General features: G+C 39.3%; 1 protein-coding gene across 1 annotated transcript in view; it reads left to right on the forward strand.

The window, feature by feature from the left end:
* Nucleotides 1-8,599: 8,599 nt before the first annotated feature.
* The window catches only part of LOC136878893 (phospholipase A2 inhibitor beta), a 61,193-nt gene continuing 55,173 nt past the window's right edge, over nt 8,600-14,619 (forward strand). Inside the window, exon 1 of the mRNA XM_068228852.1 lies at nt 8,600-8,657. The gene's annotated coding sequence lies outside the window, so the exon portion shown is untranslated. The remainder of the gene's footprint in view (nt 8,658-14,619) is intronic.

Below are 14,619 nucleotides of genomic sequence, written 5' to 3' on the forward strand. Positions count from 1 at the left end.
ACAATTTTACGGTCACCTCAAACGAATGGACGGAAATAGGTTGACCAAACAGATCTTTCACTTTTTTATTCAAAACATAAAACCACGATGTCGTGGTTTAGAAACACCAAAGAAGACCTTCAAATACTATAAATCAAACCGAAAAACGCCTTTGACAAGGATCTCTTCCGAAAAAAGATAGTGGCAAACGGAATGAACCGAGACGAACAACCGAAAAGATAACACGATGTCCCTTGGACAGAGGAACGCAAGCAGGCCCACTCCAAAATAACGAAGGAATTCTGGGGTTAAAGCAAAGTTCACTGCCAAATTTAATGAGACTTAACGTTGTCCTCGATGGCATCAGCGAATAAATAATTATACCATAATCGAGTCATAATATGACAACAATAATGACGAAGAAAATTCACATTAATCATGAGCCTGAGTATCGTTATCACTTCTCTAAATCGCTCTCTCGACAGCAGGGCGTGCTGAAAACAATACATTAAAGGACTAGCAAATCAATATTCAGTGGATCGATCGTCAACAAGGACGCCTATTCTGGGTAGAGCCACCTCCTAACACTGACAATGAGAGGATAACCCCCTGTGGGTGGGGAGTGGGGGTAGAATTCATCCACGGTATCACTTGCCCGTGGTAAGAAGCGACTGAGAGGAGGGTGGGTTGCCGACCACGGGACTCCCAGCTGAGTCTAGCAATGCTTTCCCTTACTTGTGCCAGTCTGCTGACCCATATTTTCTGCCTGATGCCCCTGGTTAATTCTCTCTTCCGACCTTGACGGTATTATGTTTGTGAGATCTAAGGAGTTCTTCATGTTCACGACCTCAGTGACTCTTCCCTTACTTTACGCGATGCCTTCCTTCTTCGAAGGGTCGGACCTCTTCCTTTTTTTTCCTTTCCGATCATTGTTAAGAGAAAATGCCCACCAAGTTGTACTTATACATAAAAAATAACCACCACCAGTCACTCTTGATAAAAACCGGACGAGTTAGCCGTACGGTTAGGGGCGAGCAGTTGTGAGCTTGCATCCGGGAGATAGTGGGTTCGAACCCTACTGTCAACAGCTCTGAAGATGGTTTTCCGTGATTTCCCATTTTCACATCACGCAAATGCTAGGGCTGTACCTTAATTAAGGTCAAAGCCGCTTCCTTCCCACTCCTAGACCTTTCCTCTCTCGACGCCATAAGACCTATCTCTGTCGATGCGACGTAAAGCAAATTCTAACTTTTGATAAATCATTATCGGGCTCAACCTAATATAGAAGGTGTATCTAAATTAACATACATACATGCATACATATATACTGAACCCTTTAAGGTCCTTCGTAGGATGCCTTCCTTACCTATTAGCAAATTGGCATGAGATCTTTCTCTTGGGTCGTCTACGGGTTCTTCGTCACTTGCTTAGGTAACAGGTGGGTTTCAGTAATTTAAACTATCTACTAAATAAGAGAAGTCGAGTCAAATAAATTGATATTTATTCATTATTTACGATGAGGTCGAAGGAACTCATGACATTATTGACATCCCCAAACAATGAACTCATTCTTGTCCATTAAAAAACAATAATCACGATGATGAGAGATACTGGGTTTGGAGACCTTAACTCAACTGCCTGATGGGCATCCTTACTAGAAACCACTGTCTTAATTTAAGAATGAAATAAAGAAAATCTTGAGATCCCTAAGATCGGTTTCCATGTGAGAATGCATGTACCATCAAAATGATTCGTGATGATCCAGCCCCCGTCGCACGAGCTCTAGACTCTTGGTATAATTAAGGCAGTCCAATCGGTGTGTGCCACACAGTGGTTGTATGGCATGGACCATTAATTGAATCGGTGTGACGTGCGTCTATGTCATGGAGCGACATCTAACTTTGTGATTTACGTTAACGTCGTTGTGGATGATGACTGCAAGGTAAATTATGCTATAATAGCAGATGGCCCTAATCTAAGTCACTGAGGTTGATGACCCCATGACCATCCAAATTTTTAAGCTGAAGACTGAACACAATGGCCAAGGTTTCCACATTAATAAATCCCCGGCATATCTGATGCTCAACGAATCAAAATAAAAAATGATAACAACAACAACTAACGCTCAAATCACTTGTGGCAGTAAAGTCCTTTTGCCATCGGACATGTCCCTTTAATCGTTACGTTAATAAGTTGAGATTTCCCAGCAAATAAAACTAAGATTTCCAGAATACATTTTCAAGTTAGTCACTTGGTTTTAAGCTAATTCTCAAAATACGATTTCACTGAATTAAATAAATTAATAAATTAAGTAATCTCATAATCCTAATTACCAAAATTTTTTATCTACCCCGGACGAATGGTTTCTTTAAAATCCCTAATTATTTAATTACGATATTGTTTTATGCCCATACTTTTCTTCATCGCCGCTGAAAACGGGATACATTGTCATAATTACCAGTAGTATTTATTTATTTCATGACGTCACTCAACAAGCTGACATAACACTGACAATTATTAAGAAACTAGCTTGGACAATCCTAACATTAAATCCTACCGTCTGCATAAATTTACACACAACTCAAAATAAACAATCCTTATAACGCCCACGGTTATCCCCTGGACTAATTCCAGCACCTCCCTCGATATGGTTTCAGGTCGATGAGAATGACATGTCGTAATGCACCTCCTCCAACTCTAGGATGGATGATGGACTACTGCACACCATGTTCTCCACAAGCATGACCTCATATCACAAGAATGTACATTTATGCCTTGGGAACCAACAACAACACAACACATTCATCCATCACGAACTCTATGGGTTGGCAGCTATCGTGACATTCAAATAAAACTTTGTACAACTGTCAAATAATATCAAACATCCCTGAAAATGGTTATTTCCAACATATAGTGCCATCGTCTCAGTTCCGTCGCTTCGAAAATGAATTCAAGTTTCTACTAAAACGAGCCTCTTCTAAATGAAATCTAATTCCAAACATTTTACTACAAATGACAAGTCTCAGTTACAGTTTTTTTCTAGCAGTGAGCCGGCACGACCACCTAACGGCTGGCTGGATATCTCTAAACCATCACACATGTTACTTTAACCAGCATTAAATGAAAAACTCGCCTCGCTGGCAATTCACATGAAATATAATTCTCGACCCACATAGATTATGCGAAGAAATTTAATTTAGGACGTCACTCAAATATTCTTATACATCACGGTATTACGGTATCGCGTGGAATCCTTACTATGGACTGACCCTATTCCCATCTCAATAAATTATACAAAATAACTCCTCGGGTTTTCTATACTGAAAATCCCGACATCAGCGCTACAGGATTTCAACACCCTGATCCACATTCCTTCATTGCTTCCCATTTTCGCAAGACTTAAAATACTCGCTATCACAAATTCTCTACACGGCAATAATATGGAATATCTCTCTTGGGTGACCCACAATGCTGTTACATAAAATACTCTGTGACAACTAACCATCTCTCCCCGCATATCTGAGCTAATATTTCCAAACCGAAATTCACAACTTGACTTACAAAAATTTTACCGTTATTTCCTTCTCATCAATTCTACATAGATTTCAACAGACTTTGGAATAGCAATCCCATATAACAAATTTTATCTCTCTCGCCTCGTAACTTCCCTTGACAAAAATTACGTCGCCGAACACAACAGTCTGCCTTCATGCCAGCTCTAAATGAATAACCACTGATTACGCTTACATGAATTTCATCTTTATACCGAACAGAATTTTATGACAAATTAATGTCTTAACTTTGGCAAACCACAAATATAGAAAATAAATGTACGGAAATGATACTTTGCTTTAGACATTACATTCGTTTCTCAACCATCAAATCTACTACTATACAACACTTCACACACTGGTTTCACGACTTTCCCGATTATCAAAAAAAAAAAAAAAAAAAAAAAAAACCTTTTGTCATATTCCTCTGACATTTTCACGAAACAAAAGGGTGCCCAAAATGCGTCACAGTTACACACACACACACACACAAAAGTGGTGACATCATGAAATAAATAAAAGTACTTTATAAATGTGGTAATTCACATACCTGTACTCGTACGCCGTCTTCCATCATTACAGGTTCACCAGCCTCTCTCATTATTTATTTAGCCATCTCGACAGATTTACAAAACATATTTTTCTCTTCTCTGCCTTTTTTTGTCATTCACCTGAAAATAATGACATAAAACAAAAATGCCCTCTACACGTTCTCTTCCTCGCGAAACGAACACGATCGTCAAACACCGATCTGCACACGCAAACGCAGTTAAATAACTAAATATGGATTAATTCAATTGCAGGACTTCGGCATTGCAATGACCGTCTGTTGCCTTGATATGAATTTACATGACGGTTCCACATGGGAATACTGTTAACTTGACCGATAATCCTTCTCCACTTGGAGATGATATCATATAGCCACCTTTGGCCAAACTACCCTCCTGTGAGGACTTAGTCTACACAACCGATTTTTACTGTTCTTCTGAGTAGCGTGCGGTTGCTTCAAATTCTCTGAACACAGTGCGGGATTGCAAAATGGCGCACCGTTCTTTTATAATATTTACTCCCACTCTCATGCCGTCTGCATTTACCGTCAAAATTTTATAGACACTTTTTCTACCATATAAAAATGTACTGATGGCAGATCACGACGTAACACATAGTTTTTTAATTTAATAGCTGTGTTGATGATAAGCATTTAAGGATTTCTCTTAACCAACTGAATTGTTAAATTACCTCATAAGATAGGCACTATGTTTGGTCCATTTAACAGAGTTCGAACGAACAGGCGCGTCTTTCGGCAAATTTCCTTCTGGAGCTATTTATTGGTCTAAAATCTTTACCATTAATGACTAAACTGTTTCACTTACAATTTCCCGATGTTTACTACGGCAGTTTCGTCGCCAGCTCTTCTTAAAATGCACTTATTTTTAGAAAAATAGTCCGGAAATATCCCTGCCCCTTCTACACGTGCGGGTGACGTAATTTCTTGAGCGTGAGAATGAGAACTACCATTTGTTCCTCCACGCGCGTCTCTGGTTAGAGATTTAAAAATGTAGCTAGAGCTCATGACTTGTAATTTATATGGAACCTTATGTAATGACTTTAGGACTCTGGTTCCTTATGACACAAAGGTCGTGGGTTCAGTACATCATAATTATAGACCGTTAAGCCTTTCAGCGTTCATTCTGCAAGCCTCTGTGAATTTACTAAATATCTCCACAATCCTCTATTTGTAACTAGTGCTGTTGCCTCATTTAGTTCTATACCTCTTATCTTTAAATCGTTAGAAACTGAGCCTCATATGACCCTCCCCCCCACCACCGAAGCCGGTTTATGCGTAGAGCTTCATCCATCGAGTTCATTCCTAACTTAGCCTTTATCTCTTCATTCCGATTACCCTCCTGCCATTGTTCCCACCTGTTTGTACCACCAAACATTCTCGCTATATCCATGTCTGTTACTTCTAACTTATGAATAAGATATCCTGAGTCCACCCAGCTTTCGCTCTCGTAAAGCAAAGTTGGTCTGACATCAGACCGATGTAAAGATAGTTTCGTCCGGGAGCTGACTTCCTTCTTACAGAATACTGTTGATCGCAACTGCGAGCTCACTGCATTAGCTTTACTGCACCTTGATTCAATCTCACTTACTTCTCTAAATTCTCTAAATTAAAACGACAAAAAACTTTTCTTCGTGTTATGTAAAGCAGGATGGTGCAATCAGATTGGCGTAGAACATTTTCCCTTTCGAGAAAGTGAGGCTACTCTGTTACTTCCGGACGCGCGATTCAAATCGACAAACTCGCAGTATTTGCTGTGCATTCGCGTGGAGCATTGTCACTCCACTTCCCCTCCCTTCCCTAAAGCACAGCAGTGGGGAGCGGTACGCGCTCTGGCATACCAAATACGGTGAATTCGTCAATTTGAATCGCGCGCCCAGAAGTAACAAACACGAAGAGCATCCCGGATTATTTTGTAGATGTTAGAATAATTCAGAACAGCACACACTTCTCACACTCCAGGCTGGTGATCGATCTCCTAAATCCTATCTTTTTTTTTTCTATTTTGCTTTATGTCGCACTGACACATATAGGTCTTATGGCGACGATGGGATAGGAAAGGCCTAGGAATGGGAAGGAAGCGGCCGTGGCCTCAATTAAGGTACAGCCTCAGCATTTTCCTGGTGTGAAAATGGGAAACCATGGAAAACCATCTTCAGGGCTGCCGACAGTGGGGTTCGAACCCACTATTTCCCGGGTTCAAGCTCACAGCTGCGCGCTCCTAACTGCACGGCCAACTCGCCCGGTGGAATCCTATCTTAATGTGCAAGAGCTGTTGAATGGTGGTGTGAGTGTGGATTATTGTTCCTTTAAGGAGCTTTGCACGGTGAAGAAAGAAGACGTGTGCTACAGTTATTTATGTGAAATGTCTCTTGTGTACTGCAATTAGACATAATAAATATACTGAAATTTTCACATCGTTTTATTTATTCATTTAAAGGTATATTTGCAAAATTTTGTAATAACTGTCAACTTTTTTATTGAACAATGTTGAATAATAATAATGGCCTATGGCCTCCGGAGAGGCCTGGTGAGGGTCTTTTCCTTGTAGACGGCCTATTAGGCGACCTGCATGTCTGTGAAGATAAGGGCCCTACCTAGGATGATTTCTAATGCTGAATACACTACACACACCCAGCTCCCGAGTCATTGGAATTAAGCAATTAAGGTTAAAATCCACGACCCGGACGGGAATCGAAACGGGGACCCTCTGAAGCGGAGGCCAGTACGCTGACCATTCAGCCAACGAGTCGGACACAATGTTGAACGGTGTGAGAAATAAGAGATGTATGATTTTCAAAGTCATTTGTTTTTACTGCAAGCTCAAGTTTGTGACGTCCTATAGTTATCTCTTCCGTTTCACAGATGTAGCTGTTGTCTTATTCGATCTATTATTGAGTCTAGTTTCCTCCCGCAAACATTTTCTATAAGCTTTTACCAGTTATTATACAGATGTTTGGACATTTGTTGTAAAATATGCCAAAACTCATCAATTTTGAAAAAAACGTCAATGTTCTTTTAAATTTCCTGTCACATTTTAATTTTCTGTTTTTTCTGATTAATTTTGTCAAGATAAATCAAAATACGCCTAAATCGTCTCTGCATGATATCTACATGCCAAGCTATACCGCGCGGTAACTGACTTCCGACCGCCGAAACTTGGCGGCCACATGTGATGACACCTTATGCCTTACGGCAGCTACCCTGGTCATGTCTTGTGTAATAATCATTCTTCTTTAAAATAGTATATAAAATTCCTGTACATGTAATAGTTTTTGAGCTATAATAATTGTATATGTTACATAAAAGGCTACACATCGATTACTTTTGCCGGAGACTCCCGATCCTAATAGAGTGACATTTCACATCAAAATATCTTCACTTTTTGCTTCCTTAGGTTCATATGATAGACTACAACTTACTTCGTCTCTGTAGCCATTTTCACACAAAAATTCCCAGTAATTTGTTTTAGATATTTGCATTTTAGTGAAGAGGTGTATGCTCCAGACAGGATAGTGACGTAGCATGTAAGCGCACAACACTGTTCTGTACGCTACACGACATCTGTTGTTGATTTGCATTATTTACTCTATCAGTCAAAGAATAAACAAAGAATCAAGGTACTCCTTTACCTCATATTACACAACATAATTGGATGATTCACTTGTAATTTTTCAAAAATCATCTTATGAAGTTTCCTCGAGGATGAACCGAAATGGTCTCACTTAAATAAAGATTGAATGGCTTAAAGACGAAGAATCACAAAAAAATGCTATAATTTAAAAATTAATTTTTTTTAATCTCAGACGTAAATCTCTACTTTCAAGAGGAATGAAGAAAAACCATTTCGGATTAACTTCCAAGGACACTGCGCTCTATTTTAAAACATATACGAACACCTAAGCAGTCACATCACAATTTATTTTACATCGTACAAAACTATTAATAACAATTAATAGATATCACTCAAGAATCACCTACATGAAGCAACGTACCCATGTAACTGTTTCTCAACCATTTAAAAATGTCCCTGATGGTATGCTTTTATATTGGTGGAAGCTGAACGCCGTAAGTAATTACAGTATCCTGAAGTGTCATTTTCAGGAACGTAAACGAATGGAATCTGGCGTAGTGTGAAATACAATCTAGTTATATTTCAACTAAAATAATTCATTTCGCCACTACTAGATATAAGCATTTTTCTTTCTCCTCAAACGTGCATAAAATTGACTTATTTGTTGTCCCAATTCTTAATTTTGATATCTGGTCTCCTGTTAAGGACCAAACTAAAAACACACATCATTCATGGCCGGGAAGATAGTAGGTCGTTGGACTGAAGTGTTTTTAATAGGGTGTTATAAAAAAAGTTGCTAAGAAGGGTTGTGCTTTCTGCAGATTACTGCGTGTATATCTAAATGGAAGAAACAAGTATTATCAATGAGAACTTGTTGATCTATCACGTTGAGCAATGTTCATCCAGCGACGTCATGGACAGCCACGAGGCGGTCCGTTCAGTCAGTTTCTAGCCGCAGACTTGGACTGGTCACACGTTCAGCATCACGGTAAGTCTGTCATTAAACACCAATTTTGAATGTAATCCTAACGAAAGACTACTTATCCTTCCAGAACTCCGAGGGTAAATTTTTTAAACAAAAATATGAACTGTATATTTTTACAGAAATTACAGAAAAGAATATCGAAAAACAAACTTGAATACACAAGTATTTCGGAACCGTACTTGTTGGGCCGATGAGCGGTACAGAAACATGAACGCTGTAATATCGAAATAATTTCTAGGCAACATGAGTGACGACAGTGTTCAATATCTTATTGTAAAGAGGAAGGATCATCATATCGGTATTACGTCATCAAGAAGATTTCATTTTCATTTTTATTTACTGTTATTTTATTTATAGATTTCGCCCAGGTGGGATTTCATATCAAGTGTTTGCCTAGTATTCTCTTTAAAAATTGAAACGACTTGGAAATGTATCGATCTTTTTACAGCTTGCTGTACTTCGCACCAACTCAGATATGTCTTGTGGCGATGATAGTATGGGAAAGAGCTAGGAGTGGGAAGGAAGTAGCCATGGCGTTAATTAAGGCACAGACCAGCATTTGCGTGGTGTGGAAATGGGAAACCACCGAAAACCATCTTCAGGGCTGCCGACAGTGGGATTTGAACCCACTATCTCCCGATTGCAAGCTCACAGTTCCGCGCCCCTAACCGGACGGCCACTTGCTCGGTGGAAATTTATCGAATATCTCTGTTGATAAATTATTGAAAATCCTCAGCCTGTTTCCACTCATTAGACGGGTCAGGAATGAAATAAATGAAGTCCTCATCTAGAGGCGAGGATAGGAATTGTGCCCACTGACGAAACCTGTCGCATTCCTCCGGGGCAATGATAACTGACAAATGAAATGAAATTATATTGGAGAATGTTACTGGAATGGAAGATGACAGGGAAAACCGGAGTAACCTGAGAAAAACCTACCCCGCCTCCGCTTTGTCCAGCACGAATCTCCCATGGAGTCATCGGGATTTGAATTCCGGTACCCAGCGGTTCGAGGCCACTGCGCTGCCGCCTGAGCTACGGAGGCTCCTCGTAAATTATTCCAATCCCTAATACCTTTCCCTATGAATGAATACTTGCCTTAATTAGTCCTCTTGAATTCCAAATTTGTCTTCCTATTATAATTATTCCTACTTTTAAAAACTCCACTCAAGTTTATTCGTCAACTAATGTTATTCCACACCATCTCTCCACTGACAGTCCCGAATATTCCACTTAGACGAACGGCTGATCTTATGCTCAAATCTTCCCAGCCCAAACATTGTAAACATTTTCATAGCACTACTCGTTTGTCTGAAATTACCTAGAACAAATCTTGCTGCCTTCCTTTGAACCTTTTCCAGTCTCGAATCAAGTAATCCTGGTCTGGGTCTCATACACTGGAGCCATACTCTAATTGGGGTCGTACTGGTAACTTGTACACCCTCTCCATAACACCCTTACTACAACTAAATGCCCTCAAAACCATATGAAGAGATATGTAACCTTTATTTAAAACCTCATGAATTTGATACCTCAGTGAAGAACTTTCCTTATTAACACCTAGGTACTTACAGCAGTCTCCATGAGATACTTTCACACCATCAACACAGGAACTTTTCCTCTTGTTGAAATTTACAACCTGAATTTTCACTCCGTTTATCAGAATACCATTGTCTTCCGTCCATCTTACAACTTCGTCGAGGTCTTTTCGGACTTTCTCACAATCCTGTGACTTATTTACTACTCTATACAGTATGACATCATCCGCAAAAACCTTACCTGTGATTGCAGGTGGTGCAATAGAGCCGTCATATTGAGGTGCAATAAAAAAGGTTTACAATATAGCTGGACTCTGGCTTTATTTTCTACACGTACGGTGAAAATTAATCAAATAATGAACATGCGAGAAAAATGTGGTGCGAAGAAGGGAGAGAAATGTATTTCTTTCGCAAGATGTTGCTGTGACGCATGGGACAATACATGGCTTTAAAATGATCGAAAACGCATTCAAGAGGGCAGAGAGGATCGTGAGAATGTAAAAAAAAATCCAAAACTACAAACACCAAAAGTCGTATCGGGACCGTCTAGTAGTTACGGCGTCCCAGCGTCGTGATGCGAGTTCCACTCTACTGAAGACAAAGTCGAGCGTATATACTGTCCCAACGGTGGAAGATGATATGAAACTCGTGGATGTGAAAACTGATGACCCTGATGATGATAATGATGAGATATGCAATTTTAACATTTCAAACCCATAACAGCTTTATTTTACAGCATTTTACTGTACTTTATCACCCGGTACATGTTCTAAGTTATATCAAAATTTGCGGCAGTTGTTTCGTACAAGGGATTTGTAATCACACAACAGCACGTACAACTCCAGTCGCCCTTAAGTAGAGAGAACTGTTTCGGTTCTTCGATACGTTGTGTGGATATGGCTGCTGTATAATATCATGGACTAATCTATATTCTGTATTATTGCAATATTCTACTTGTTAAATTTGGTCTATGTTTTTAAAAAAACCTGTCGTATCCGTTGTTGCATATACATGTACATAAATATATATTTGCCGACATCTGAACCTTCTATCCACTCTTTAGTAAGGACACCGCGTACTCTTGCATGATGAAAAAAATAGATTTTTTATTTTGCACCATAAAATTCTTCATTATTTTCTGAATCTAAATATATACAGTTCGTTGGGGGTTTAGATGTCTACAAGTACTTTAAATTCGTTTTTTAAAATGAGTGTCCCATGTGTCACGCCCACTTTAAATGTCATCAGTGTACTGTTGGTTATCATTAGGCATAACACAGAAGGTCCCTTGTTTATCTGAAGTATCTGAAGCCTCAATGAAACAAGCAATTGAGGAAGCAGTGATTTTGAATTAATCATCCAGAGATATTCCTGTGGCCATTGATGGGACATGACAGCGTAGAGGTCATCGTTCGCTCACTCGTTCGTTGTCACTGCCAACTCTGTAGATAATGGTAAAGTAATAGACGTGGAATGTTTATCTAAGTATTGTCATATTTGTCATTGTAATAAAGAAACAAATAGTAATCATAAGTGTGCTAAAAACTGTGATGGGTACAGTGGGGGAATGGAAACTGAGGGTGCTTTGAGAATTTTTCAAAGGTCAGTGGCACGAGGCAATGTTAGATATGTCAAATATCTAAGTGATGGGGACTCCAAAGTCTTCAACAAGGTAAATGAGGCTAAAGTGTATGGTGACACTGCTGACACTAAGCTAGAGTGCTGTGGTCTTGTTCAGAAGAGGATGGGTACGAAGCTCAGGAAGCTGCGGAACGACATGAAAGGGAAAGAACTTTCAAATGAGAAGCCATTGTCAGACGAGGTAGATTAACTGATGGAGAAATACTCGTAGATCAACTTCAATTTATTATGGTCTAGCTATCAGGAGAACTGCATCATCGAATGATGTACAGGTAATGAGAAGGACAGTGTGGGCCACATTCTTTTATAAGTGCTCCACAGATGATCCACCAATTCACGAGCTCTGTCCAAAGGGTGGTGATTATTGGTGTGGTTATCATAGAGCACTGGTATCTGGTGAGCCCTACACTCATAAAAATTCTCTTCCTGCAGCGGTAATGGCTGCCATTAAACCAATTTACAGAGATCAGAGTGACACAGAACTCCTCGCCAAGTGCTTACATGGTGGCACTCAGAAACCTAATAAAAGTTTGAATCATTGTATTTGGGAAAGAGTACCAAAATATTTTCTCGTTGCGCATAATACAGTACTCTCAATATGAGTGTTTTAGATACAGTAATCTGTTTCAATGGAGGTGTAATAGCTAGAATGAATGTCTTAAAGAACTTGGGTATAAAATGTGGACATAACATGAAAAATAGTCTCTTCACTGTTGACAAGGTGAGAGTACGGGATGCCGAAAACTATGCTGAAGAGATGATCAAAGAGGCCAGGATGAGAAATAGGAATATATAGAGGAAGAGGGAAGAATCAGAACTGGAGAAAGATGATGATTATGCATTTAGGATGTTCTAAAATACAGGTAACTCTCTGAAAAATATACTTTTAACTTTGCCAGCTGTTTCCCGTTAATACTCATTTTTCATGTTTAGGTACCAATAACTAAGAAACCATTTAAGATAGAGGGCTAATTTTTTGTACATCAACTTGACTAATGGAGTATTTGAATGTTAACCTATTTTCATTTCCAAAATATAGTAAGCCTAGATTGGGAAGAGAAAAATTGATACATATTTTTGAAAAATTTTAAAAGAAAGAGTTCGGATTTTTTTCTTGCATTCTGTCCTAGTAATAATGAAACAAACTGGTTATTCATCTGCCATGATCCATTCCCAGTATGTGAACAAAATTTGAGAGTATTTCATTGAAAAACAACTGAGAAATGTGTACCTGAAATAACTTCTACAACATTTTTTTGAAAATGTATCTGTCCAAATTTGTATTCATTTCACACATCCTATAAAAGCAAAGTGGTACTACATGGTCATAAACAGCTCAGAATATACTGCTTTTTATATTTATATTAGCTGTAACTTTAGCATAAACCCAGAAAATGGCACAGACCCTTTTTATTAATTCTTTCAAGGATCTATACATTTTTGTGGGTATATTTAGTTAAAATAAATTTACTCACTTCGAACAATTTTTCGGCGAGGTGTTTATGTTGTCATCGCCAAAAGGAAATATAATATAGAGCGGCACAATAAAAATAAAAATTCTGCTACGGATGATTTAATCGAAGGAGAGGATCGTGCAAAACTGGTTGAGGACATGGAAAACATTAATAAGAATTTAATCTATAACGATATGTGATACCTATTATACGTGATACAAATTTGGATATGGGTAGATCGAATCACGAGATACTTAGTCGAATTGGTGAGAGGAGAACGATTTGGCGAAATTTGACCAGAAAAAGAGATAGAATGATAGGGCGTAATTATCTTAAGACATCCAGGTCTTGTTCAGTTGGTTTCTTGAGGGAAGTGTAGTGGTAAAAACGGCACGGGTAGACCAAGTTATGAATATGACAAACATATTAGAGTAGATGTAGGATGTAGTAGTTAGGTAGAAATGAACAAGTTAGCACAGGATAGGGTGGTATGGTGGGCTGCAACAAACCAGTCTATGGACTGATGAACCAGTGGTGGTGGTGGTGGTGGTGGTGGTGGTGGTTATTGTTTTAAGAGGAAGTACAACTAGGCAACCATACTCTATATAACACTAATCAGAGAGAGAAAACAATAGAAGAAATCCGACACTTCGGTAAATGAAGGTATCGGCCAAAAACAAGACTAGAGCCACGAAGGGCGTGAAAATGAAAGTCCCCAGGCCTCGAATGTTCTAATACCACCGAGGTCGGAAAAGAACAATAGTTGACCAAGGGAGGTCGGATAGGATAGATGAAAGTGAGGAGCCTCGCACAAGTCACTGGAAGAAATGTCAGGACTCGGCTAAAGGCCCCGTGATCACCAAACCACGCTCCCAAGTTGAGAGCCCCTGGCCAATGTTAGTCGTCTCTTACGGCAGGGAGAGTATACCGAGGGTTTTATTCTACCACTCCCACCCACAGAAGGTGCCTGATGACCCAAACAACAACAACAACAACAGCAACAACAACAAAGAAAACCATAAGAAAACAACATTTAGTTAAAAGCAAGACTTTTTTTTATTTATGTAATACTGTACCTTCATAATAAGAAAGCGGAAGCGGGACAGGTTTTCTCCGGGTAGGTACTCCGGTTTTCCCTGTCATCTTTCATTCCAGCGACACTCTCCAATATCATTTCATCAGTCATTCATTAATCATTGCCCCAGAGGAGTGCGACAGGCTTCGGCAGCCGGTACAATTCTTATCCTCGCCGCTAGATAGGTCTTCATTCATTTCATTCCTGACCCTGTCGAATGACTGGAAACAGGCTTTAGATTTTCAGTAATAAGTGAT

Source organism: Anabrus simplex, chromosome 8, assembly GCF_040414725.1.
Source record: "Anabrus simplex isolate iqAnaSimp1 chromosome 8, ASM4041472v1, whole genome shotgun sequence".
In the NCBI taxonomy this organism is placed as follows: Eukaryota; Metazoa; Arthropoda; class Insecta; order Orthoptera; family Tettigoniidae; genus Anabrus; species Anabrus simplex.